Source organism: Rattus norvegicus, chromosome 1 (assembly GCF_021556685.1).
Source record: "Rattus norvegicus strain SHRSP/BbbUtx chromosome 1, alternate assembly SHRSP_T2T, whole genome shotgun sequence".
Taxonomy (NCBI): Eukaryota; Metazoa; Chordata; class Mammalia; order Rodentia; family Muridae; genus Rattus; species Rattus norvegicus.
Window position 1 is genome coordinate 9,643,346 of NC_141534.1, and position 26,551 is coordinate 9,669,896.

Here is a 26,551-nt window from a genome sequence, read left to right on the forward strand (position 1 = left end):
AGTTCATAAAATAGTCCGACCTTTCATTTTAATAATATTGTTTCTGATACCATTGGAAGCAGAATAGCATTTTATTTCTCATGACACCGATAAAAAAGCACTTGAGGAATTCTCACAAACGGGGATAATGAAAGGCATGACGTCATTCTAACTCTGAGACAATGTGTGGCTGGTAAAAATGAGCTGTCTCAACACATGGAAATAAATAATTGCTTGCAGAATAATAAGTTAAAAAAAAAAAACCACGAACGCAAATGCAGCCCAAGGGCATCTGTGTGCAGGTATGTTCATGCTGGAGATTATTGTATTTGGGTTGCAGGAATAGGACTGTCTTTCTGGTTCAAATGTTTGCAATTTCGTCGTTTTTCTAAGGAAAACTAACAGGGGTAACTCAGTAACTAAGCAGGGTGGCACACTAGCCAAGCTGCTAGCGGTGGTGACAGCAGCAGTGGTAGAATAGCGTGAAGCTGGCAGTCTTTGAGGTCTGTTCTCTCTGCATGCATTTCCATTCGCCTCTCTGGTCCTTCAAGTGTTGGAAGATTGATCACATGGATAAGGAGAGGGTGACTCAAGTTTACTCCAACTGCCATGAGCGTCCTCCATGAGTGCTGGAGGAGGCTAGCACTATCCCGCCCCACGGAGCATCTCACAAAGCATGGTCCTTGCGTACGACCAGGGAAAGCCACGAGAGGCCAGCCTTGTTAGTTTGTCAAGTGTATTGAATTGTAAGTGGAGGAAACAGTCCAGCGGGTAACAAGCACAGTCAAGTCATAGCTAGACACAGACATGGGTAGGCTGATCGACAAGATAGACATTTTCTAGCCTGAAACTGGTTGACATGCAAAGTTCAGATGAACTTCAATTTCCCGGTGGGGCCAAAATACCACTGACTGAGCCACACTTCCCCGCTCAACCCCTGCCCCCTTGTTAGCATCCAGTGTGGTGTGTGGAGCAGGTAAAGAAGATGGAGGGAAGGCAGTTCAAACCCAGCCCCTCTAGCTAGCTGCAAACGTGTCTGTGCCTTGTAGTACAGGATTGCTGGGGATCGACTGTAATGCCATTGATCGCTGTTTATTTGTAAGGAAATGAACATTTCTGAGAAAACGTCTTGTGGTTTGCCCACCTTGGCTTACAGGCAAGCATAATTGCATCTTCTTCTGTGCTAATCACTGGCCGTCTTGTAACCGAGTCACTCATGGGTGAATAATGTATTTTCCTTCCTGCTTTTGCACTTTGACAGGAGGTAAACGGCACCACTTTGGGGTGCTCTGCAAGCGTTGGAAATGTCCTCTAGTCACTTGCAGTCACTGCTTCCCCCCAACAACAGATACAGAAAAGATGTCTGTAGCTGGGAAGTTGAAGAGGCTTTCACCACATAGGCCTAATAACTGGCTGTATTCGGAAATGGAAGACTTCTTAGGAGGCAAAAATTATATAATTTAAGGAAACCGTATTCTGTCTAAGAAGTGTGCAGCACTGAAAAGAGATGTTAGACTTGTGCGTCTGTACAGGCCAGTTTCACACAGTACAGTGACAGCGCAGTAAATACAAGGATTCTAAAGAACGTTTAAGCTTGGGGGCTGCGGGATGGCTCAGCGGATGATAAAGTACTGGATGCGTAAACACAAGGACCTGACCCTAGATCCCCAAACACCTACATATAATCAGACACGCAAGAGCTATGAGTTCTACCTCTGCCCTTCACCCCTCGCCCATTCTGTGCAAGTGTGTGTGTGTGTGTGTGTGTGTGTGTGCGCGCGCACATGTACATGTCTGCATCTGTGTGCGTGAGTGCATGTGTGCATGTGCGTGCATGCGTGTGTGCATCTGTGCATGTGTATGTGTGCGCGTGTGAGTGTGTGTGTGTGTGTGTAATCCTGGTGCTGGGAAGCAGAAACAGGTATATCTAGGGGGCCAATCTGTCCATTTGGTGAGATCCAGGTGTAGCAAGAGACCCTGTCTCAAAAGATCCAGAGAGGAAGATACTGACATCATTTGGCTTCCACATGTGCATACATAGGTACATACACCCGCACACATGTACATACACAGGCACACACACCCACACACAAACACACATGCGTTCACCACACACATACACACCAAGTGAAAAGAAATTATGTGGTAAGGAGGACTCTTCCGGTGCATTCTGCATCATGAGGGATGAGTCCTAGTCTGTTTCAGAAAGCTGCCAAAGGGAAGGAGCACTGTCCCAAGTTCGTGCACAGGCTCGTTCTGGCAGACAGCCACAAACTGGGTCATGAACCTGGGCACCATTGGCACTCGAATGTCTTTGAAAGGGCTGTGTAACAGAAAAGCAAAGACAAGATAGATATTCTCACAGCTTCAGGTGTTCAAAGACGGAGAATGTGTTGGGCCATCTTGCAGTTCATTGTAGAGTGATTGTATTTGTAGATTTAGTAAAATCAAAACACACATACGTGCTCGTGTGCAAACACACACACACACACATACACATAGATGCAGACGTGCACGTGCACACACATTATTACAGAGTAGTTTGGGGGAGCAGGGCACTGATAGAGCTCTTAGCTTGCAAGTGTAGGTCCCAAGTTATATTCTCAACACCACAGAAATAAATGGGCAAATAAGTTAATAACCGAAGCATATGACATTTGTCTTGTCGCACTAGTGGCAGGAACTCTGGAACGATACTAAGGACTATTTATCTTTGCTAATGAAGAAGTTTCTTGAGTCCATGCCCAAACAAGCTTCCTGAATAGCCACGGTTTAAACAGTAATAAGACCAGGATCTAGGCACTAGGTCTTCTTAACTTATACACACTCCCATGACTACTGTATGTCTACTCGGTATATGTGGCTATTGCTATTTGTGTTATCCATTCTTAGCATTTTTTTAGAATATCATCTAAAACCAGAAAGGGATAGCAAATCTATTTCAAACATTTTTTTCTTCTAAATACTGATTAATTTCATTCATGTGCATAGTAAGATTGGGGAAGTGGCTATCTCATACTTCTAAATTGTGCAGTAAAATTCATGTGTGTATGGCTTTGGGATATGGCTTGAATTTTGACTAGGATGTAGTTGTGGTTATGTTCTGTGACTTCAAACTCCTGGTTTATTTGAAAATACTGAGCCTACTCTAGGGAGACCTGGTTCAGGATTAGCTTGAAGCGGTGTAATTCTCTATCATCTGAGCCTCAGTTTGATGCTCTAGTGACTATGTCAGTCTCTCCTCAGGTGAGCTGTTACTTGCTTCCTCTTGGAACTTCCTCAGTAACCGAGATAGTAATTTGATTTCTGGGCCGCAGGACAGGTGTTGTACTGAGAAAATGAGTTAAATGAGCTGATAACATTTATAAAATACTTATAATAAGTTATCGATGGGGATTCACTGCTATGAGCGGAGGGAAACAAGGCAGCATACTCAGAATGATCTGGAAATCCATGTTGCTGAGTTATTTTCAAGTTGGCTTGACCACTGTTGTGTGTAAATAATCAATGTAGGTATTAGCTTCTATCTATCGCTGAGCAGAGACTGACTGCAGCTAAGGTTTAATGGCTTTCAAGAAATGCAGCCAACAAGATTCAATGGGGGAGGGTTATTCTCTTGCCACGAGTTTAATCTCTCTTTGCTTGGGCATCCATTTTACCCTGGTTATTAAATTTAACCCAGTTACCAAATACTTTGGTTGTTTTGTAGCAAGGTAACAGAAAAGATGTCAGCCTACGCTTGTATATTAAGTTACAGATACCATCGAGCCCCGATGTAAATGCTTTTCCGTTTGTGTTTTCACTAGGTGAAGTCCCTGAGTTTTGTCAAAGCCAACGATAATCAGATCTACTTGAAAGATTAAGTGAATTGATTTGATTGGAACATTCTCTCAACAGCCAGCCAATAGGTAAGTGAAGGTACTCCCCTTTCTGTGGTTTGACTTCATATGTGCAATATTAAGTAGATGTTCAGTGAGATTTTGACAAATAATTTGAAGCCTTCAAGACGAGTGATAGACCATGGGAATGTATTTGAATATATGTCCTGTAATTTTAAAAATTACTTAAGGTTTAAAAGTAAGTGTGTGTGTGTGTGTGTGTGTGTGTGTGTGTGTGTATATGTGTGTGTCTGTCTGTCTGTGAGATGGTGTATGTGTAGGTATATGTGGGGGATGCCTGTGTGGGAGGCAGTGCGTGTGTATGAATGCATGCACATATATATGTGATGTGTGTGTGGCAGTGTATGTGTGTGGGGGTAGCATTGTATGTACGTGTGTGCATGCATGTACATGTATATATGGTATGTGGGGCAGTATATGTGTATGTGTATATATGTATATGTGTGTGGGATAGAAGTGTATTACATGTGTGTGCGTGTATGCACATTTGTGTATGATGTGTGTGTGTATGTGTATGTGTGTGTGTGTGAGAGAGAGAGAGAGGGAGAGAGAGAGAGAGAGAGAGAGAGAGAGAGAGAGAGAGAGAGAGAGAGAGAATGAGAATGAGAATGTATTTGTATGCAGGCACACAAAGCCTAGGGCAGGATGTCAGATATCCCACTTGATCACTCTCTGCCGTATTCATTTGGGACAGGGCCTCTCACTGACTAGCACCTAGTCTAGCAGCCAGCCAGCCCCAGAAGCTTGTTCCCCACAGTGTTAGTGTTACACACAAGCATAAAGGTGTTCCTGACCTTTACCCTGGGTGCCCTCTGAATGTAGGTCGGCCTTCTGCTTGCTCACTGCGCCATCTCTGTAGTCTATGTCGTCTGATTTTACTTGAAGACTAGAAAACATCACTTACTATTTGGAATTGCTTCTACTAACTACTGTCCTGTTTCATTGTATTATATTGGATGCAGGGGATTGAACCCAGGGCCCTGGAAGCCTAGTGGCTTCAAGTTCTGCCACTAGGGCCTCACTCACAACCCCCCCTTTTATTTGCATTTTTATTGATAATTTCCTTGTAATCTTGAACTAATGTGAATAAAATATCACCTTTTACTTTGAGGGAGATATGTATGTGTGTGTGTCTGTGTGTGTGTGTGTCAGTGTATGTATGTGTGTGTGTGTCTGTGTGTGTGTCTATGTGTGTGTGTCTGTGTGTGTCTGTGTGTGTGTCTCTGTGTGTCTGTGTGTGTGTCTGTGTGTGTGTCTGTGTGTGTGAGTCTGTGTGTGTCTGTGTGTGTGTGTCTGTGTGTGTCTGTGTGTTTGTGTCTGTGTGTGTGTCTGTGTGTGTGTGTCTGTGTGTGTGTGTCTGTGTGTGTATGTGTGTGTGTGTCTGTGTGTGTGAGTCTGTGTGTGTCTGTGTGTGTGTGTGTCTGTGTGTGTGTCTGTGTGTGTGTCTGTGTGTGTGTCTGTATGTGTGTGTGTCTGTGTGTGCGTGAGTCTGTGTGTGTGAGTCTGTGTGTGTCTGTGTGTGTGTGTCTGTATGTGTGTGTGTCTGTGTGTGTGTGTCTGTGTGTTTGTGTCTGTGTGTGTGTCAGTGTGTGCGTGAGTCTGTGTGTGTGTCTGTGTGTGTGTCTCTGTGTGTCTGTGTGTGTGTGTGTCTGTGTGTGTGAGTCTGTGTGTGTCTGTGTGTGTGTGTCTGTATGTGTGTGTGTCTGTGTGTGTGTGTGTCTGTGTGTGTGTGTCTGTGTGTGTGTCTGTGTGTGTGAGTCTGTGTGTGTCTGTGTGTGTGTGTCTGTATGTGTGTGTCTGTGTGTGTGTCTGTATGTGTGTGTCTGTGTGTGTGTCTGTATGTGTGTGTCTGTGTGTGTGTCTGTGTGTGTCTGTGTGTTTGTGTCTGTGTGTTTGTGTCTGTGTGTGTGTCTGTGTGTGCGTGAGTCTGTGTGTATGAGTCTGTGTATGTGTATGCGTGCACGTGCCTGCATCTTACAATCTAATACACACTAAGCTTTTAAAGAAATCTCACATCTTGCAATATTAAACCATTCTCATTCTACGTGCATGTGTGTCTGTGATAAGATATTTAAGTAAAGGCTCGCCTGGTTGAACTTTATATTGTGCTGGATGGCGCTGGAGGCCCTGGAGATAGAAAATTGGGAACCAGGAGTTGTTTAGGCTGTTCCCAGATCACCAGGGATTGCCAGAATTTAGTAGGAACAGGACTTTGGCTACTCTTAAAATGTCAGTGTAGTAAAAGCCTGCTCTCTCAAACAGATTTTTGGCATCAGAAAGTCTAAATGATACTGATTTTTTAGGGCTTGGTTATTTTTTTTAAACCTCAGGCAAACTCATGCTTTAATTAACCCTTTGTATAGTAACAGACTCTTTAGGAAAACTTTCTTCCTAGTTTTAGGTCACAAGACGTGAATTACTAAAGTTTTACATGTTTTCCATGATGTTAAAATCATGTGCCTTGTTATTTAGTTTCTCTCAAATAAACAGGAACCATTTTAAAAGTCCAGTGAGTGCTAATGGATATACTATCTAATGATTAGGGAGATTAGCCAACCAACCACCGGTGTTTGTCTAGCTTTGAGCACCCAAGAGTGCCATTGGTCAGCCTCTGTCTCTAGTGATCTGCCTTGAGGCCTCCGTCAGTCGTGTAGCCCTTTGGATATCTGGGAGAGTAGAAATACTGAATTCGCAAACTATGGGACACCTTTTTCATCCTGCCTTGTGAGGCGCTTGATTCAGTATTCGTTGGTGACCGTGAATTCCCATTGTTATGCACACGTAGTACCATTGGACAACAGTTGTGAGTAATTAAATGGAGGTAAGGCAGTCAGTTGAAAATCGCACTGGGAAGAGAGATGTCTAAGAAGCTTTCGAAGCAGAACTTTCTTGTTGTGTTGAGCAATTTCTCTGTGTGTCTGAAGATGAAAATTAATGCACCATGCTCTTAACTTCAATGCAAAATTGTAATTTGCTCTTACAATTATTCCCAATGCATGCGCCACGGTGCTAACATTCCGTTTCAGCTTGTGATAAACAATGTCCGTTATGTGCAGGAGACTGAAAGTGGGCCTAGCCTTGCTGTCTGAGCCCTGGGCTTCTTTGACACCATCACTTTGAAAAATACTGATTGTTTTGAGTTCAATACATGTGCCACCTAACCTAGAACGTTCTTGGAAAGTAAAGGTCAACTTGGTTAGCAGGCAGTGGGAGCCAGTGACGATTCATGATGGTTAGAGAGGGAGGTTAGTGCTAACAGCTGAATGGCCAGTGTTTCAATCTTAAAGGAACCGTAGTTGTTTTTTCTACCTCATGCCTGCTGGTTCTTTAGCTGGCTAGCAGGTACCTAACTCAGCGATGTCATGTTTTCTCAGCTCGACCATGCACATGTTTAGGAAGGTTTCCTACGGCTTTCTTAAGCTTTTCTAATAATAGGCACAGACAGTATGGTCAGTGACTCCTCACCCTATCAGTACCTTGTTTCCCCTAGTTCAAGGGAGGAATTATCCTCCAAGGAATAAACCGCCACAACCAGTAGCCAATGGAACGGAGCTTGAAAAAGATAGGAAGTCTGCAAGATTAGATCTAGTATTCATTTTATGGTACTTCTTGTCAAGGATGAGAAATGTGAATTATTTTATCCTTATATTAGTGCTAATTTTATACACTGCTGTTTCTCTTCGAGGTAGTAATGGTTTTGATCCGACTTAACACCACATGCCTAGCTGAAAGCTGTATCTGTTCTGATCTGGGTTCTGATCTGCATTCTCAGGTGTATGCAATCTTTTGTTCAGTGGGGCGGATTTACTTAGGAGTTTAGCAAGAGTGCCTCTTCTTTGGAGCGAAGGGAATTTTTTTTTTTTTACCTTTTTTTGAACAATCTGTATGATTGAGGATCCTGGTTCACAATTATTTTAAACCAAGAATTAAGATCCCTTGTCTATTTGGGGAATATCGGAGTTCAGAGTGGTAGTTACCTTGTCCAGAATTGCATAACTAGTACACGTATTAATATTTAGAATCAGAAATTATTGAAGTCTCAAGTTAAGCACAAAATGTCTGATCCTGATTTCTGTAGAAATTGCTCTATTTTGTGATTTCTGTTTCTCAGATAAATTGTTCAATCTTCTATGGCTCCGTTCTCTTCTAATATGCCTCTGTATGGTTTTTTATTTCCCTTATTTCTATAAATTCAGAAAATAAAGGGTTACTCTTGACCTACATTTGGATATATTTCAGTTGCTCAAATGGTTCATATCAAACCTGTTGGGCTTACTGTAACTTCTGCCTTTGCAGACGATTCACAGTAGTTCCTGTAAGTTGCCAAGGTGTTGCCATTCAACTGTTTCCTCTCGGACAGGGACAGTTTTGTAGATTTTTACATGCATGGAAGTTGTTTTATGCCCCCCCACTTTACTATAGGTGAAGAGAGGATCATACATGCTTGAGTACTGACAAGTTGGTGTGGAATCAGGCCCTTAAAAACATCTATATCTGACTTCCAATGATCTCACTTTGTGTCTTCATTATAGTAGATCCATACAGAGCCCATGAGTGACTGTATTTCATGAGCTGTGTGGTTTTGTTTTTCAAGAAGTATTTCCTTGCACTTTTAAAGCATCATACTTCATTCATTCATGAGATCAATAACTTGTCCATCTCAGACAGCATTCATTAAGCCAGTCATATGACCAACATATATTTCATCCTATGTCTGCTCTGCAGCTAGTCAACACCCTGATGGAAGGCTGCTTCCTTGTTTCAGAATAGTCTCTTCTGTAGAGTTATTTCTGCCTTTTTCCTTTGGTTTGTGCTGGACGAAGGCTGTGTAGGGAACTTCTCATCAGTTACCCCTACATAGTGAAACAGTGTCTGTGTGCCTGGCGTCCCTGTGTCTTAATATTCCAGTGCAATAGTTTATCGTTTACAAATAGTGTTACCTGTGTTACCTTATGGGAGAAAATAGCTGATATAGAAATTATATCTACTTTATTTTGTGTATAAGGAAGTGGAGTCCATGCCGACGTGGAGATGCTACATCCACTGATTTAACCAAAGTCAGAGCCCCGGTGATTCACAGATTTACCCAATGTCAGATGACATGTTGCAGTCACTGTGTGGTCATGGATCTAGTTGACTGGCATTCTCCAAATATTGGAGCTTTGTGGATATGGTCGCTGGCTACGTTCTGTTTAATACGGTTCATATAAGTAAAGAGAAGCCATATTAAAATCGTGAGGAAGAATTTGATTTTAGGGATTCTTCGGTGAGCTGGAGAGATCGCACAATAGCATGGCAGATGCTACTTAACTGGCCGTTCTGTTGAGTTTGTCCAGTCGCTCACCCCAATCTGAGAATCACACCATCCTCATGCCTACAGATTAAGAACCAGTGCTTAAGAATGTTGATTTCTATACAGTGGCACGCTTTTTTAATAATCATTTAATCTTGGGAAAATGGAAAAAAAAAACAGTGCTTGAATTGAGGCTCCTTATGCATTGATAGCATTTATTATAAATTTTGAAATTAAATAATGGGCAAAACCCACCTACATAGGGATCCTCATTTTGTGTTTGAACTTAAAACCACTGAGAGTTCTTACTCATGAAGTCACAAATGATAATTAACTTGCTGGCTACATTGTCTGTTTTTTCTATTGTTCACACTCTGGGCTGATGAGCTTTACTAATGTCATAGTCTGGTTAATCTTTCTCTTTTAGGTTTACTGTCCGTTCTGTTTTATTTTATCTGGTTCCATAATCCGTTCGACCATTCCCGTGTCTCTGATTCCTGTGTCTTCTTGACTGTATTTCTATGCTTACACCCAGTGATGAAGGAGTTACACTGAACTATGTGTTTTGTTGTGTTGCATATCACAAGGCCCTATTTTACATTTTCATTTGAAACTTTATCATCAAAATATCAAGCAAGAAAAACCAAACTCCAAAGGCTATGCACAGTGTATAAAAATACATTTGATAGTAAAGTCTGAAATCCAATGTGACTTTTGATCTTAGCCATTCTGACTGGTGTGAGGTGGAATCTCAGGGTTGATTTGATTTGTATTTCCTTGAAGACTAAGGATGTTGAACATTTCTTTAGATGCTTTGCTGCCGTTTGATATTCCTCAGCTGAGAATTCTTTGTTTAGCTCTGTACCTCATTTTTCAATGAAATACAGTCATTTGATTCTCTGGAGTCTTAACTTCTTGAGTTCTTTGTATATATTGGATATTAGCCCTCTATCAGATGTAGGATTGGTAAAGATCTTTTCCCAATCTGTTGGTTGCCATTTTGTCCTATTGACCATGTCCTTTGCGGTGCAGAAGCTTTGCAGTTTTGGGAGGTCCCATTTGTGTATTGTTGATCTTAGAGCATAAACCATTGGTGTTCTGTTGGCTTCTGTGATGGTTTGTATAGGCTCAGCCCAGCGAATGGCACGATTAGAAGGTGTGGCCCTGTTGGAGTAGGTGTGTCACTGTGGACACACCCCCACCCTAGCTGCCTGGAAGTCAGTCTTCTGCTAGCAGCCTTCAGATGAAGATATAGAATTCTCAGCTTCTCCTGCACCATCAACTGCCTGGATGCTGCCATGTCCCTCCCTTGATGATACTGGACTGAACCTGTAAGCCAACCCCAATGAAATGTTGTCTTTTGTAAGACTTGCATTGGTCATGGTGTCTATTCAGAGCAGTAAAACCCTAACTAAGACAGAAGTTGGTACTATGGAGTGGGGCATTGCTGTGATAGGCCTGATCATGCTTCTGTTTGAAAGAATGTGGGTTTTGGGACTTTGGATTTGGAAAGCTGTAGAATGCTTTAAATGGGGTTTTATGGGTCATCCTAGCAGGGATATGGAAGATTTTGTTGTTGGGAGTAATTTGAACTTTGCTGACCTGGCCCAAAAAGTTTCAGAGAAGAAGAATTTTAGAATGTGGCATAAAGACTGTTTTTGTGCTATTTTGGTGAAGAATGTGGCTGCTTTTTGCCCTTGTCTGAAGAGTCTACCTGAGGCTAAGGTAAAGAGATTTTTTTATTAATTGCATTGACAAAGGAAGTCTCAAACAAATCCCAACAGAGACTCCATTCTCTGGTTAAGTCTCATAAAGAGCATTTTGAACAAGGGTAGCAAGCTTAGAAAAGAAAAATATAAAATATATGGTTTGAATATCAAAGGAACACCAGGAAGTGAAAAGGAGCTGAATCCTGTGTTCTATGAGATAACAGATTGTTAGAGTAATGACCTTGGGGCAAGATTCCACCCAGCTAAATTTAGGCCCAGGAATGCGGGTACAGGCCTTTAATCCAAGGAGGCAAAGATAAGCAGATCTCTGAGTTCAAGGCCAGCCTAGAACAGAGCAAGTTCTAGGTGAAGAAAAAGCCTGGTGGACCACACCTTTAATCCCAGTGCTTCGGACATATGCATGGAGATCTCTCAGTTCAAAGTCAATCTATGGAGCAAGATCCAGAATAGTCAAGCTTAGCCAGTGAAGGAGTTGGAAAAAGGAAGCTAGTGATAATATAATAGAACAAGGGGGCCATGTTCCAGCCCCTGTAAGCAGCAGAACTCGGCAGCTTCAGCCACATGGCTCTGGCTTTATATTCAAGAGGAGGAGGAAACTACTGGAACAATTGATGCTGGTTAGCTGGAGCTAAGAAATTAGTGCTGATTAAGAAGAGACCAGCATCAATGAGGTGATGATGAGAGAGAACACAAAGAAGCTCTGTTCCAGAGGTAGCCAAGGTTGTACCCCATGCTGCAGCTGTAGTTGGTAATGTGCAAAAATCACCCAGGTGGTATTGGTAGTGTGTAAAGATCACCCAGGTGGTACTGGTTTTGAAGGCGTGAAGAACAGCTGAGGCTTGGGACTGTGAGAGGCCATGGAAGGCCATTGGTGAAGGTGCAGCCTCAGTTGTAGTGGACAGCCCAGGACTGAAGGGGTCATGTAAAAGATTTGAGGCTTGGCACCATGAAAAGAGCCGATGAGAGGCCAGTGCTGAAGCCTTGTTGCATCAGAAGACCCCGGCATATTGGAGATGCCAGTACCATGGGATGACCACCAAGGATAGCAGTGGCAGAGGAGTCAGCCTGAGGTTAGAGTGCTACAGAGGGCAGAGCTGGAGAAGTGACACCAGCCCTTTGGAGGAGCCCAGAAGATCATGCGTGCATCCCAGACATTGAAATAAGAAGCTGTAACATTGAGGTTGCCCTGGAGACCCCCAAGATGTTTAAGATGCCAGAGCTGTGAGCTATCTGCTGAGGAAAGCTGTTAACAGGGAGTGGAAGCCAGCCTAGGAGAAAGAAGTTTGTTGTTGGAGGTCTGAAGACCACTTCGGAGATGCAGAGTTAGGAGTTTGCCTAGCTGGTTTCCTGTCTTCTTTGGGGATTATAGTTAGGTCATTGGATGAATCTCAGAAGAGATTTTGAACTTTGGACTTTTAACATTGTTGAGACTGCTGTAGACTATGAGGACTTTGGAAGTTGGGCTAAATGTATTTTGCATTATGTTATGTTTAGGTATGGCCCCCCAGAGACTCATATGTTTGGACAAGCCTAAGGGGGCCAGGGAGTGGAATGTTATAGTTTGTATATGCTCAGCCCAGGGAGCAGCACTATTAGAAGGTGTGGCCCTGTTGAAGTAGGTGTGTCACTGTGGGTGTGGGCTCTAAGACCCTCATCCTAGCTGCCTGGAAGTCAGTCTTCCACTAGCAGCCTTCAGATGAAGATGTAGAACTCTCAGCTCCTCCTGCACCATGTCTGCCTGGATGCAGCCATGCTCCCACCTTGATGATAATGGACTGAACCTCTGAACCTGTTAGCCAGCCCCAATTAAATGTTGTCTTTTATAAGACTTGCATTGGTCATGGTGTCTGTTCACAGCAGTAAACCCTAACTAAGACAGCTTCCATTCTGAATGGCTGCTCTATGGAGCTTCACATGGATTTTATACATTCCTTGACTTGTGTTGCCTTTGGGTCTAGTACCTCCCTGAAGTGTAAAATGCGAACGCTCTTCAAGTAAGATGGGCTCCATGGCAACTAAAATAGCAGTGTGGGAGAAGACTCATGAGATGAAATGGCATGCGGTCTGTGAACCTGTGAATGGGTAGGATAGGTCCTGGGCAAAAAGCTGAGAAAGGATGGCCCTGTGCTGCTGATGGCGGGATGAGGTAGATGTCTCCCGTGGTCCCGAGCGCCTGAGTGTTTTTGAGCAGGAGAGCAATGGGCAGAGCTGCCCTGTAGGAGGCTCTTGTGGGTTGTGTTGGCTGGTAGGAGCAGAGGTGGGGTAGGGTAAGTGGGCGTAGCAGTCGTGGCAGGTTTAGGGTGTGTTCATATTAAGTCACTTAAGAGCTGTCACCTTCTGGTTTGTCCTTATTGTCTCTGCACGCATGTCACAAAAGCACTGCCTGGATGGAGTGCATGAATCTTTCCAGCCTAGGTTCAGGGAATCCTTTCTCACTTAGCTTCCTTTGATTCCTCCTGGGTTCCTCCCATTTCAGGTCTTGAACGCTAGGCTTATGTGGCTAGGTCCACTTGGTTTTTCCTTCTTGACACTTGCACAGGTTATTGCCTCTGATAACTGCTACTGCATCCTGTGTACCCCAGGGCACTGTGGCCAGTACAAGTCCTTCGCTGGGGTGCCTTGTGGTCTCCTGACTTTGTGGAATGGAGGTTGGGCAGTTGTTGGGGGACCTGATTTGGAATTGAATGGCAGCAAAGAGGACTGACAGGCCATAGACAAATGGAAGGAAAAATACATAGGAGACAATGAAGGACTCCTGGTTGGATGGTACATGCTCGCCTATGGTTTAGAGGTGGGAAGCTTTGAGCTGTGAGCCTGGAGTGAACATTTGACTTTACACACACACACACACACACACACACACACACACACACACACACACACAGAAAGAGAGAGAGAGAGAGACAGAGAGAGAGAGAGAGACAGAGAGAGAGAGAGAGAGAGAGAGAGAGAGAGAGAGAGAGAAGAGAGATGCCAGTTTGGGTAGCAGTATGATCAACTTAATTTTATATATTTTAGATAACACCAGACAAAATGCATGTATTTTATTCTTTTTGTTTGTCGTGAGGGCCCATGGTTGGAAACAAGAATTCACTGGAGAACTCAAGTCTTTCCCCTTTTATTGCTCATCTCCCTGGGATCGCATGTACTTGTCAGGACTCCCATCAGTTAGTGTCTCTTTCAGTTTCCTAGAACAATAACAGACAGGGGGAATGGCCTTCTTTTTCTTTTGGAGAGCATGACCCCTACCCTCTCACAGGTGGCTGAAATAGCACCGTAATGGAGTGGTGTGGCCCCTGCAGCCTCAGGTGATCCACTAGGCACACGCTTCTCTTTCAGTGTGATGTATTTCATTTGGTTATATGGTCCGGGGAAATGGGAGGGGAGGTTATTGAGCACCAAAACATAGAGAAAACTATACTAGCTATGTGAATAAAATTACTCCTTCAAGCTAATGACAAGAAAAGCTTAGGTTCCTAAATTTCATGGTAGCAGGGAGTTTGCTGGTTTGGTATAACTCACTGCTGCTTCCACACATAGCAATCTCAGAAGAGAGATTCTGGATTAAATCAGTGTATGAGCATCTCATGATCCTGTAATTACCATTGGTCATTACCTTGCGTAGTAATGATTAAAGCACACATGTGAGTATAGGGCAGTGGGTGCATCTGAGATCTGGAGCCATGAAAGATTTCCATCAACAGAGTGATTTGTGCACGAATAAATTATTCATCGACTGCAGCATAGCTTGATTCTGTCATCAGCTTAAGTGGGAATTTTGAGAACACCAATCATCACTGACGCCAACACTGCTGGCTGAGCCCTCATCCTTTTTTCCTTTTTTTTTTTCATGGGACTTCAGCTTTTCTGGGTACTTGTGAAAGCTTTAGTTTTGTTAAATTCAGTCAACATTTGTTTGCGGCAGTTCTGCCATGCGCAGTTTAGTGCTCTGGAAGTATAGAGGAAGACAGTGACCAGTAAGCCTGAGTATTGGATTTCAACCCCCCAGACAGAACAAGGAGAAGCATTTACCTGACTTGAATATAAGATGTTTGTAGTAGTGCCCTTGGGAATGTCTTAAGTAGAATGCTTTGTCAATACAAGAAGAAAGAAACCACATCTATGCTCTTGTGGGTGTCCTGGGGTTGGGGGTGGACTCTAGGATCAAATAGAATTTTCTAAGAATGGCTTTTAAGAAAGGAGGGATCCTGTCAAGTAGGAAGAATTACACCCGCCTAGAACAAGGCATGGGATGGATATTGTCGTTTTAAACATTTGAGACACGACATTGATAAAGGGAGGGTGTGAAGGAAGGGACATGGAAACGGTCTAAAGAGTAGAGAGAGCCTTGGCTGTAATCATAATCCTAACCCATGCTTTGTTTTAGAGGTTAAAGGAATATTAACACATTCTTGAGCTAAGGAGATCCATATTGCCTTACTTTGGGGGAGCTAATTAAAGTTTAATTGCTGATAGTATTGTAGAGGGAAAAAGAACTGGAGGTAGATAAGCTAGGTGATTGGGTTAGTCTCTGTGAGAAGTCATAAAGTTCTGCCCTCAGAGAGTTAAAGGAACACAAACAAGGCGACAGATTGGAGAGAGCGCAGTAAGCGAGTGGCCTGTACTGCAGGATTTTTGTAATCGACTAAGAGGGCTTGGGAAGCAACAAGAAGATAACAGTTCAATCCAGTGACCACAGTAAATTCGAGAGAACCAACCCATATTGTGGAAATGCCTGCTAATCTCTATACACTGGGTGTGCTGGGTATGCATATTGGAATGTGTATTGAAGACATTGAGAGCCATTCTAGCCAAAATAGCTGAGTAGTACTTAGGGATTTCTCATACTACCCAGTTAACCGAAATCAGGAGCAGAGTGTGATAAGGGTATAGTGGGTATTGAACAAAGGATCATGGGAATAGTGTTAATTCTGGACCAGAAGGTGGCAAACGTGTAGAGAAAACGATGCTTCAACTTGGCCTTGAAATTCAGATCCAGTACTCTGAAGTATTTTAGTAACATGTTAGTGTGTGTGTGTGTGTGTGTGTGTGTGTGTGTGTGTGTATGACATATTTAAAAGAAGTCATTAAAAAGGAAACAGAATTTATTTTGACTAAGAGGCTTAAGTCCATGCCCACTAGATCCATCATTGATGGACTATGCTGGATGCAAGCTTCTCTCCTCATGGTGACCAGGAAGCAGAGGCCAGGAACATGTTACACTTCAAAGCCTGGCCCTCCATTGTCTACTTCCAACTAGTCCTTCGTTGTTTCTACTTCCCAAGTGCCGTTGCATTATGAATCTGTTAATGGGTGGGTCTGTCTGTTAGAGGGACACCCTCAGGGTCCAATCCCTTCTGAATGGTTGGATCTATCAGTTGAGGACCAAGCCTTGAACATGAGACTTCAGAGGGACGCTGCATTTTTTAGTCTTTACCAAGTTGCCAGGGATAGTTGAAGAATGAAACAGGAGAGTATGAGAAAAGCTGAGAGAGAAGAAGCTTGCTAGAGAGAAGCGCTCCCACCTCTCTCTAGCAAGGTGGATCCTGCTTGTGCTGGGTGCCCTGTTTAATGGGTGGGGAACAAGGGTATGCTAGATGTGTGAGGTTTCAAATAGTAACCAATACTATGCTCTAAGAAAAGGCCAGTGGCTGCCATAATGGATCCATGGCAACCATGACAAAGTTTCAGTGTGGACATACATGGAGGTAAGAATGTTCTAAACGTTGTAGAAGTAAGGGTAAAAGTATTTTAATGGCTATTACTTATTTTGAAAATGTAATTAAACACATAAGTGAGCAGAAGGGCTGGGCTTTTTTTTTCTCAGTGGTTTCTCCTTGTTGGGTAAAGTTTATATAAACCCGGGTAGATCTTTGTGTTCTGGCTGGTCTGAGAGGCGTCACTTGAGAACAAGCTTGTCCCAAGAAGTCTGCAGATTTCAAAATACTGCAAACATGTTGGGCTTCCTGCTGCCAGCTTCTCACCCCCTCTCAGCATCCTCCTCAGTTCCTCCTTCCCACGTGGTCTTCTGGGCACCCTGCTGACAGTGTCTAGTGCACAGTATAACCTTGGCCTAGGTCAGGGAAGTCCTGGGGCTCTCCCTGGCTCTCCCTGGCTCTTGTCCCACGGAGTAGGAGATTTCTACAGAAAACAATCTGGGGAAGTGAGTGTGGGAGTGTGCGCACGCACACCTAACGGTTTTCCTGTTCTCAAGAACACTCATGGACTACTCTACAAACTACATAGTCATATACAAGGACACATTGTGTCACCGCCCAAGGAAGGAGAGGGTAACAATGTAGAATTCAAACAACAGGTGGAAGGGATAGAATTTGTATCTTGTTTTGGGTTTTCTTGCCTATATGTTTTTAAAGCAGTAATGATAAGCGCCTGGTACAACAAAGCAAGTTTTATGCAGCTTACCCGTATTATTAAATTATATGTATATATTCAGTTGTGTCGATATAATCTTCAATTTTGAAGCAAAAGAAAGTTGCTAGAAAGGGAAGACGGAACGGAAGGAAGAGCATGTGCCCTGTAACCCTGTAGTTCACAAAGAGTATGAACATGCCTGTGCTCGTGTGTTCACTCACTGGTTTGTCCTTTAGTCACCAAACATTATCTGAGTTCCGTCTTTATTCAGGCTGATGATTGGGAAATGTAATGGGGTTGGGAAATGACTTGCAAATTTCTAAACAAAATATATTATGGGAAACCAGCCAATATAAACAGAATATATCCCAGACAGGCATCCCAGAATTATAGGGAAAGAGTTTGTATGAAGTACATTGGTAAGGTAATACTTATCTTTCCCGTAAGTTGTTTCCTGCTACTCTGAATCCCACAGTTATGTTCAGCCCGTGAGAGCTCAGTCAAGTTCTCAGAGGAATGGCAGTGGGAGACCTATCGCTTTTGGAGAAATCGTCAGACATCAACCGTGACTCCTGCAACTCTTCCCTTTCTCTTATTTGTGAACAAAGTGAGAAAGCCTTACATGTCCTTCCCTCTGAGGTCGTAGATGAAGCCCTGGGACAGACAGGTCAGGATGCTTGTTTGTGTGCCCATGGAAATGTTTGAGGGGAGTTTTGGAAGCACCAGGAAGGTGTCATAACCAGTGGCTGAGTGCAGAGCCTTCCGGCCCTCGTGAGTTGGAGACTTAAATCCAGATGCCCAGAGTATATTGTCATTTTTATTATCCCCTCCTGACCTCATAGCCATCATTTTTCTATTTTTCTGCTGTCAGAGACAAGGTTGTGTCTTGTAGGATCTATCATTTTTGTTTTAGCTTGTTTATGTTGCGTGAGAAAGCAAGGGTCTCTCTCCCCTTCTTCCTTGTTTTGGAGTGAATATTCACGAATGTTTGATGAGGTGTGCTGTGCTGTTCACCTCTATTTTAAATAGTCGGAAATCCAAGTTTATCTAAGAGACTGGGGTGTTTTGTTATACGAATCTTAATCTCTAATTCTTTTGTTTCCAAAGCAAATAAAAGTGTAGTTTTTTTATAGTATAAGCACAAATGGCAAATAATTTTCATTATGCCAGCTTGTTTTGTAGTGAGTGAACACTAACTTCCGTTTTTTACATTGAATAAAATAATCGAATTAAATTATTAATTGTGAAGCATATTAAGCATATTTTAAAATTCCCCAGTGCAGAAGTTTTCATTTTAGTTGTGGCGAGATGTTTATGTAGATTTTAAGTTCTAGAAAGAAAAATCAATTTCATCGTGATATTATTTTTCTAAATATTCTAGATGTGTGCCTCCATTATCTTTTAAAAGTTGACATCATCTTGCATCTTATATATGTGACTTTGGAGAAAAGAAAACTAGTCTGATACGTTCATTTTGGTCTCTCCATCCACACATCCATCCATTCATCCTTCCCTCCCTCCCTTCTTCCCTTTCTCTCACTTCTTGTTTTGGGTTTGGTCAGTGTTTTTTTTTTTTTTCCTTCATTTTTTAAGGCACACAGGTATAACCGTGCTATCAGGGACCCAAACAGCCTAAAAATGGATAGCTGGAAGTGAATAGAATATCTCTATGTGATGCAGAATTGTGAAAGAAATTATCAATCAACTACAAAATTCTCTTTTATGTCAGTAAGATAAAGCATTATAGAATTAGAGCACTAAGTCCATTTAATTATTTTTGTTTTGTTTTGTTTTGGTGTTTTTGTGCATAATGAGAGTGGGTCTCTCATGTAGCCTAGGCTACCCTTGAGCTCATTGTGTAGCCAGGTCTGTCATGTAGCCTAGGCTAGCCTGGAGCTCACTGTGTAGCCAAGGATGACTCTGACCTCCTGCGGTTCCTATCTCTACTTCCCAGGTGCTGGGGTGACCAGCATGTTGTGAGCTGAACCTTTTCTGGATGACAGACATAAGACTTGAAGTACTTTGGCTACTGTGAATGTAGCTACACAATTCTGGATAGCAGCGTTTTATTCCCAAGTTCCTTGAACATACACGTAATGGGGGGTGACGTCTACTCTAAGAATTAAAAAATAAATGACATTTTAAAACAGCCAAGTTCAGATGCCAAAAAGATGCTCCCTCCTTCTCATTTCTGGGTCAAATATACAAAACCAAATTCGTATTTTTTTTTTAGGAAGCATTATTTTTAAGACATGCTCTTGAAAATAATATGTTCTTTTAAGACATATATAATATGTAGGGTGTAAGCTCCATTCTCTCAGGATTCTGCTGGGAATTCAGAAATGAACTGGTTTACAGGGGAAAACTTAAGTTGAAGGGGGCTGGAGAGATGGCTTAGCTGTCAGAAGCACTTTCTGCTCTTCCAGAGGACCCAACTTCTTCAGCTCCCAGCCCTGATGTCAGGCCGCTCACGATGCCTTAACTACAGCGTCAGAAAACGCCCCGCTCTCTTCTGGCTTGCCTAGGCATGTGCGCGAATGCACAGGCATGCACAGGCACACACACCTACACAGAAAAGAAAAAAATGTGCATATATGTATACATACATGTATACATATCTATATACAAACACATTTGTGAATTTGAGCCAAACTGATAGCATACTCAAGAGACAGAGACAGGCATTTCTCTTGAGTTCGAGGCCAGCCTTTACCACAGAGCAATTTCTAGGCAAGTTAGAGATAAACAGTGATACCTTGTCTCAAAAACAAAACAGAACAAAACTACACACACACACACACACACACACACACACACACACACACACACACACACGTACGTACACACACGTTTTATATGAGTGTATATATGATGTCCATTACTTTATTTTAAATATTTATTAGAATTATAATCACTGATTATCTCCGCTTTGCATATGCTGTATTTTACATGCATAGGTTTAATGCATTTTGGAAACCTGATGGGAATTTTAAATTGAAATTAATGTATTTTAATCTTGGCACGGTGGGTTATTCTTCAGAGCACATCCAATTAGTTAACGTTTTCTGCAGAATGCATTTTTCAATTGTTTTATTAATCATAACATTATTCCTGCAGCCTTTTCTGAAGACGTCTAGGGGAAGTAAGTCTGGAAGTGTTCTGGATCATTTCTATATTGGTCATTAGACACTGAGAATCACATATTTAACGATATAAAATAATACCAGGATCATTCTCAGTAATATAGGATTTCTATGTTTTATTTTCTAACCTTTCGAAGCCTTAATAATCATGTTTCTGGGGTCGAGTATCACTGTGTTGGCAGCCATAGGAGCTCACTGGGAATAGAGAGGGAGCAGCCATTAACTGGAAAGTCCATTGAACTGCCAGGAAGCCCTGGATGCTGCTTTACACTGTACAGAAGCTTGCAGACCCTGGCAGGGAGCTCACTTCTGCCTAGTTCATCACTCAGCCTCTTTATTCTGTGTGTGAGTGGGAATACATATACATGTATGTATCTGTATTTTTGCCGGAACGTGTACAAAGTGGACTTCAGGGCTAGGAAGATGGCTCAGTGGGTAGGAATGGTTGCTATGCATGCCTGAGGATCTAGTTTTAGTCCCCAGCCCTGAGTGTTATATAACCCCAGCACTGTGAAGGAGGCAGAGGCAGGAGAATTGATAGGACTTGCTGGCTGATAGCCTAAATCCAGGTTTAGTGGGCTCTACATTGGCCTACACAGACTGCACGCACGCATCCACGCACGCATCCACGCACGCATCCACGCACGCATGCACGCACGCATGTTCGTAATGTGCACAATGGGTATCATTGTATTTTTCCCAAACCTCTAAAACTCCTTCTGTGTTTGAGACAAAAAAAGTCATTCTGGTAGCCACAGCTATACTATGTCCTTTATTTAACAGAAGCATTAGGCTGCTTTCATGTCTCAAGCACAGGAGGGATTTTATAGGTTTTGAAGATACATAATGAAACCCACTGTGTGTGGAGAGAGAGAGAGAGAGAGAGAGAGAGAGAGAGAGAGAGAGAGAGGGGGGGGGGGAGGGGGAGGGGGAGGGAAGAGGGAGAGAGAGAGCAAGAGCGCTATGCTGTAGTATTAATTTACCAAAACTTAATACATATTATTTTGAGTCAGTCCTTCAATCTAGATGGCTAAGAAGTACCTTTCCCCCATCCCTTGAAATAGAAGAGGCAATTCTGTTCAAAGTACCCACTGCGTTCACTAAGTTGTTAACATGCTTGGTCCAAGATTTGGTCCTCAGAGTTTAGTAACAGGTAATGACTAGAAATATGAAAGGATGCTTTTGGAAGTCTGATACGTCCTCAGCGGCCTTTGTTGCTAGGGTTGAACTTCACAGACCCCCATTTTACTAAGTGCGGGAGGTGTGGGGGATGAAGGCTGTACAGTACACGGCAGCCAAGAACCTTGCTGGAGGGAAGATGGAACAAAGATGGAGGGCTCAGTGACGTCCTCATTTTTGCCTCTAAGTAAGAATCTCATCAGATCCAGCCTCGGACTCCCTGAGCCCTGACTCTTGGGACATGTTCCCACACACGGTCAGATCAGCTTTGGTTTAGTATCTGGCTAGAAAACAGCAGCAGATGCCCAGAGGGGTGGGACATTATGTTGCCCCCTCGCTTCTTCAGCCTGGAGCTGAGAGATCACGGTATAAGGGGGAAAACATAAAATCCCAGATAGAACTTATTTCCTGAGTGTTGGAAGAGGAGAGTGGATTGCGAGCCAGGCTTAGTTTGACTCTTAGGAGTTCGTAACTGGGGAGGAGGTCTTAGCTGCCAGGGTTTGTTGGGCATGAAATTTAAGAGTTCAAGTGAAGGCTCACTGACATTCTTAATTTAACCAGAGATGAACTCTTCATCTATAAAGACCACAGAGTTGCTGGGGATTTCTTCTCAGATGTTCAAGGTGTAGATTGGACGGGAATGGTTTTCTGCCTCCTTCCCATTGTTTGGAACAGCAATTAAATCTTCATCAAACGAAGAATTTGAAACATCCTGCTAGTGTATTTTATGTGGATCAGCTCGACAAGCGTGTTTACTTTTTCGTTCTTTGAAGCTTTAAATTTTAAGCGGAATGACTCCTTTTAGGTTGTGTGTGTGTCGGGTGGTGAGGGGGTGCTTTTAATATTTCCGAACGTAAGAAGATAAATATGCCGAGGTCCTCTCTGATTTTTCGTTTTCGGTGACCTTAAGATTAAACCCTCGTTTCAGGAATGCAGCTTAGTCAGAGTGCGTGCCTAACTTCATGGAAGCCTGGTTTCCATCCTTGGCACCGTATCAGCCAAGCATGGTGGCCCATGCACTGAGAAGGTCACCTTTGCCACACTGTGAGTTTGAAGCCAGCTGGGGTATGGAAAACCCTGTCTCCAAACGGGTGCGTGGCAAGATGACTCAGCGAATAAAACTGAGGCACCATACCCCATGTCTGTAATCCCAGCACATCTGTGAAGAGATGGGAGACAGAGCCAAAAGAATTCCTAGAAGCCTTAGAGCCAGCTAGCTTTATGTGTCAACAGGAAACCCGAGAATCTGTCTCACACAAGGTGAAGATTGATACCAGAGGTGACCTTCTGACCTCTACATGTAATCTGTGATGCACACACACCTGTTTCCCACAGGGTACACACACACACACACACACACACACACACACACACACACACACACACGTGCACACATGTGCACACACAGGCGCACAGGCACACACACACGTGCACATACGTGCACATACGTGCACACATGTGCACACACAGGCACACAGGCACACACACACACACGCATACACGCACATACACACACACACACACACACACAGAGTGCATGTGCAATTATGTTCCAGTTACACAAACTACATCTCATCAAAAATTAGAGTATGAGAATTTAAAACTTTTTAAACTATTTCAAAAAGCTGCTTCGGTAAACATCCAAAATCACACATTAAAAAAGCAAGTCTGCTTTATAATAAATAAAGCATTTTAATCCGAAATTATTTGACTAACAAGCTTATATATAAAGTATATATAAGTTAATAAGTCATCCTGACAACTAAGAGAGAGACGGAGAGAAGGATAGAGAGATAGCATATATGCGTTTAAATTTGAATATAACCAGCTTTCAAGCGGTTGTGGTGAAACTAAAACAGGGTTCGGATTCGCTGTGAAATGCCGACTTATGTGTGACTATAAATAATTAACAGCATGCTTCTTGTGGCCGCCATCTTTACAAATAGCAGATTAAGGAGGAATGCTTAATTGCATCAGTTCATCAGCAACTGTGGAGTCTTTGGTCAGACAGAACACTTGAGCAAGAGGAGCAAAGAGATGCTTGGGGTGGCTGCGCTCGCCAAGCAGGGTCTCTGCGCTCATGCTAACAGCCCCAGCTAGGTGCTATGCCCTCTTTTTAACAGAAGCATTAGGCTGCTTGAACCTGTGTACTTGGAGTGGTGTCTACTTACACACTCTTCCATGTCAGAACCAACCTGAAAACCTTCAGGGCATTCATTTTAAGTAGCTTTAAAAAAATGGTGCAAAGAGATTAGGCAGAAGGATGTCCTGGGAGCCTAAACACTTGTAGTCATGGTTTAGTTATCTGCACCTGGATGCTGGTAATAAAGGTGCCGTGTGGTTTCGGTTCCTTTTGTGTATTCTGTGTGCGTATGTGCGTGTGTGTGCATGTGTGTGTGCCTGTGTGTGCATGTGTGTGTTTATGTATATGTGAGTGTGTGTGTGTATACACAATACACAAAATGAACTGAAAATGAAATATATATAAATATATAGTGTGTGTATATATAAGTGTGTGTTATTATACACAACACACAAAATGAATTGAATATGAAATATATAAATATATATAGTGTGTATATATGTGTATATGAATGTATGTGTATATACACAATATACAAAATGAATTGAAAATGAAATATATATATGTGTGTGTGTATACACATAGTGTGTGTATGTGCGTGTGTTTGTGTGTGTGTGTCTGTTTATGGAATGTGGGCCTTCTAAAGCATGAGACTCAAAGCACAGAACTTGCCTTGCCTGGTCGCAGGACTCTGTTGGCTGTGGGGCATCTGGGCATTAGCACTCTTGCTGTGGGCACCATCTGCAGAGGCAGCAGAGGGCTACCTTCCTGAGGACACTAGGGGGAGCTGGCACAGGAAGGAAGAAGCAGCAGATGGTGTTGTGACTGGCTGTCAGACTGCCTGTGGGCTCTTCGAAGGTTCCCTTGCTGGAGTCCTAGCAATACTTAGTTGGGACTTTTCAAGGGGACAAGAGGTCCTGTGGTCCAAGTGGGGGCTGGAACAAAAATTGTAGTTAATTGGTGTCAATGTTGCTACATAATGTACTTGCCTGGATGCTGGGATGGCCTGGTTGTGTCCATTTCCAAGTCAATAAATCCTCCCTTCTTCTCTGTCATAGAGAAAAGGAAAGCCATTTCTAGCAATGTTTTCCTCTCATGGTTGCAAAGGAGGGGTATGGTTTCATTTCTCTTTGTGACTGTTCCTTGGAGGAAGGAGGGACACGACTCAGTGACTGTAGCTAAAGGGGCTTCTTATCAAAGGGTTGGGGTTGGAACTCTCACATACAAATGGACAGAATTCAGTTAAATAAAAAAAAATAGCTAGGTCTCACTAGCCTCTAAGCTGCATGCTCATGCTTGCATTCCTGCTTTTATTAGAGTCAGAGCCAACGGTGGTAGCTACCGCAGTGATCACGGCTTTGCTGTCAGCTGAGGTCGTAGCTGCTAGCCCACTCTGTTCACAGAATGTCTTCATGACGTAACAAGTCAAGGCTATGGAGACATTAGACATGTACCATCTCATGTTCGTAATTGCTAACAAAGACTTTAAACTTCGCTTATATTTTAGATGCGGTTATCTCAGAATAAATTTTTAAAAGTTATTGAAGTTTTTCTGTTCTGTTGCATAGTTAAAAACACTATGCCCTGAAGGGTCCACAGACATCAGATAGGGAAAGAGAACAGAACTTATTTCCTGTGTGAGTCTGGAGCATTTGTTCATTCATTCATTCATTCATTCATTCATTCATTCGGGATAGGGATTGATTGGTTGGTTTTTATTCTTAATTCTGGTAAAGGCAAGATAAATACTCATAAATGAATTTTCCTGAGAGTCCTCAACAACATCTTGCCCTTCTTTTCTCCTTATGTCTCTCCATGACAGTGGAACTCCTAGGGAAGCAGACTGAGGAGAGCTCAGAGAAATAGGAACAAAGTCCTCTTCTGCGTGTACTTTCTGGGTCTCTCCCGAAGTCTTAGTGGCATCATCACTTCTGTATCAATAAATACTCTCATTCACTTCCATAGGTAACAAAAGGATTCTTCTAGAAATTCATTGGAGAGGATAGGAATGGTTTTATTTCTCTCTTTGAAAGAGGGTCACAGCAGCAAGAGGATGGGGAAGGCCTGGGCCACACAATGTCCCGTGTGGTACCATCACATAGGAAGGCCTTAGAGCCTGGGAGTCACTTAAAGTCATGTGGTAGAAGAGGAAGTCAAAGAACTTTTCTCTCATCACCATGTGACCAGCTGCCCCCTCTCCCCTGATTTTCATGCCAATGAGCACACACCTTTGTCTTCATCAGTAAAAATTTGACTTGACGAAGTATGTGCCCATGCAGGTCTTGGTGGCTTCTCCTACCTGCACATTCTAGGACTAGCAGTGGTGAGGCACTGTGGCAGTCTTCAGCGGTGCTTGCCCTGATGATCCCCTGCATCATATGCTTGTCCTACAGGTACTAAAAGACCCCAAATTATTAACCCCAGGTTTATTTGATTCAGTTTTAATGGCTACATCCAAAACTGTGCAAGTCTTCCCTCTATGGTTGACACATCCTTTGAACAATACAATCAACTTGCTTAAACGAATTCAAGGACTCGTCCCATGTTATTCCACTCTGACTTTTAGATGATTCTATGTCAGAAACATCAACTGAAAAATACAGACCTGGTAAAGGTGGCCACATTAAGGCACTTTAAATGTGGTAAATGGTGCCACTTTAAAGCACTGAGTAATTCTAACGGAGCCATTACTTTTATTCCCATTTAACAGATTAGAAAACCGAGGCACAGAAAGGTTAGGTAGCTCGCCTGATCCTATGATTTGTTCATTGCGTGTGGGGTATGATTCAAAGCTGATATTCTGGATCAGATCCTCATGTCCTGGCCTGGATTCTGCACGCCTCTTGTTATTATATCTGCGAGGTACAGTAGGG

General features: G+C 42.8%; 1 protein-coding gene across 8 annotated transcripts in view; it reads left to right on the forward strand.

The window, feature by feature from the left end:
• Nucleotides 1-26,551, forward strand: part of Hivep2 (HIVEP zinc finger 2) — a 199,729-nt gene that overhangs the window by 109,311 nt on the left and 63,867 nt on the right. For all 8 annotated transcript variants that reach the window (NM_001440165.1, XM_087551830.1, XM_087551827.1 and 5 more), the window contains 1 exon segment: nt 3,786-3,887. The gene's annotated coding sequence lies outside the window, so the exon portion shown is untranslated.